At 32.1% G+C, this 2,326-nt stretch overlaps 1 long non-coding RNA gene across 1 annotated transcript; it reads right to left on the bottom strand.

Annotated features, from left to right (window-relative positions):
- On the bottom strand, positions 1,233–2,320 carry LOC109349502. The gene is made up of 2 exons (XR_002107981.1): positions 2,142–2,320; positions 1,233–1,888 (listed from the first exon to the last, which is right to left on the bottom strand). It is a non-coding gene; the product is annotated as an uncharacterized LOC109349502 (long non-coding RNA).

The raw sequence follows: 2,326 nt of genomic DNA, 5'->3' as shown, positions 1-2,326 counted from the left end.
TATATATATATATAAGGAACTAATTATGGTATTGGTATTCATAAGGGTTAGTCTTGTATCTAAAAAATAAAAACTAAACACAATTGTATGTCTGCTGAAAAACTCTATTCCTTTTCTCCAAAGAAAAGGATCTTTCGTCAAAAACCAAGAATTAATACTACTATATATGTGCTAATAATATTATAGATTCTAATATAAATTACCCCCATAAATGTTTTTTTTTCTTTCTTTCTTAAGGAGTAAGGACCATTACGTGTGGTCCCTCTTTTATCAAATATATGATATGATTAGAAATGCAAACCCAACAGAGTGAGAGAAAGAAGAGTCGCTGTCATTAGCTGTAAGGGTGGACCAAAACCCACTATTAAATACTCCCTCCCTCTATAGCACAGTGAAAAATAAGAGACATTGAAGCTGCACAGTCAAGCATTTATATGTATCTGGAGGGCTTTCTTTACTCCAAACATGCATGAGTCATGCAATTTTTGGAGATTCAATTAAAGGGTACCAATAGTGTTCATCGATCTCTCTATTCACAAGTATGCTGGTTTGAGAGGTTGAAGCTGCCAGCATGATCTGGTAATTAACCAAACACTTTATATTCTTCATTCCTAGTTTATCACTAGGAATTAATAGTAATTAATTAGAGAAAATCTCTTCTGTTGGTTTAAGTTTAGATTCAAGATTAGTGGTAGTATTAGTGGTTAAAAAGAACAAGAGTTAATTTTACCTGGCTTAGTTTTGTAAGTGTTTTAAATCTGAAGTGTTTTCTTGAGTAGCCAAGAAAAAACTCATGAATGAAACAATTTTGAAAAAAGTTAGAGAACAATGTTTTGTCAATTGACATAATTTATATAAAATACTCTGATTGGTTCGATCCATATAACCCGACACCATCTAGTGAGGCTTAGGCTTATTGTATATTTTAGGGATACTAGGGCAATAGGTTATAAGAGACGTGGTTCTATCAGGTCATCTTGCAGCTTCAATCACTCAATCACCAACAGATTAATTAGATTCTCAACTTATGAAGTTCGGAACTCTACTCATGACTACAATTTCAATTTGAGGTATCTTGGCTTTCATGCTTTAGACTTAATTTCGTTCTATTTCTTACCGGAGATGCAGCCTAGCTTTTAAAAAAATATTTTCTCAACTTAATATATATATATATATATATATATGTATGCGTGTGCATTTATAATTCCCTTTAAGATTTGAAATTATGTATATGATGTGAATGTAATTGTGGTCACAATATACTTGTGGTGATCATCAAATCATAATATTGCATGCAGTATTCATTGCAGCTGTGCAAACTTAGATTTAAAACCATTATTTCCTTGTTACTTCTCTTCTGATCCCAGTCACGATTATTCACTTTACCATGTATGCATAATCATGTGAGTATTTGTCAACAAATAGGAAGAAACTGTTGGCTGTTAAGAGAACCAAAGAAGAACACGATAGAAGAATATATGAACATGTATATATAACAAGACAATGTATATGAGGTAAGTGAAGAATTAATCCATGACCACCATATGCATTATTGAACATATTAATCTGGCCAGGCAAATACGTGGTGCAGAGTAGTATAATGTGTGTGTGGTTCAAGAATATGAAAGTGATCTATCACATAGAAACAATCACATTTTTTTGTAATTGTGCTATTTGTCTCAATATCTACAACTTTTTTTTTAACGTTTTGGGATCCGTTTTGTGAGAGAAGGAGAGAGAGCATGAGTTAGAGACAAACATTAACGCGGCTTAATTTAGTAGTATCAACTGTACATGTGGTCCTCACTATATTGTCTTACTTTAAGTCCTCTGGAATTCATTCAATTCAGCATCTTTCAAGCTAGAAAGCTTTGATAGCATTATATAGCTTGTTGAGATTGTTTGAAATATGTTATTATATGAAGTCTTACATTGTCAAACATTAGAATAAAGTAGAATATCAATGTTATATATTGGAATCAAATTCCTTGTTATAATGTGCACCAAATGGAAACACCTAATAGAAACACTTCATGGGCAGGTGGGCCCATGAGTGTGCTAGGTTTTGTAATCTTTATTCTCTAATAATATCTTGGTAGCCGTTCAGCGTTTCCAGGAGACGTATGCACAATTAGCCGAACCTCGTTAACAAATTCTCTTATCTTCTTCTCCTATGACTCTATTTAAAAAGTTCAGCAAGAGTTTTTTTGTTTGGTTTTTTTATTACTAAAAATTAATCTAATCCATAATATTATATATCTCCAAAAATGGGTTGGCAAAACTAGATCAGGCTAGTATATTTCATGATAACCTAAATATATATATA

Source organism: Lupinus angustifolius, chromosome LG06 (assembly GCF_001865875.1).
Source record: "Lupinus angustifolius cultivar Tanjil chromosome LG06, LupAngTanjil_v1.0, whole genome shotgun sequence".
Taxonomy (NCBI): Eukaryota; Viridiplantae; Streptophyta; class Magnoliopsida; order Fabales; family Fabaceae; genus Lupinus; species Lupinus angustifolius.
This window is presented reverse-complemented; position numbering and strand designations above follow the sequence as displayed.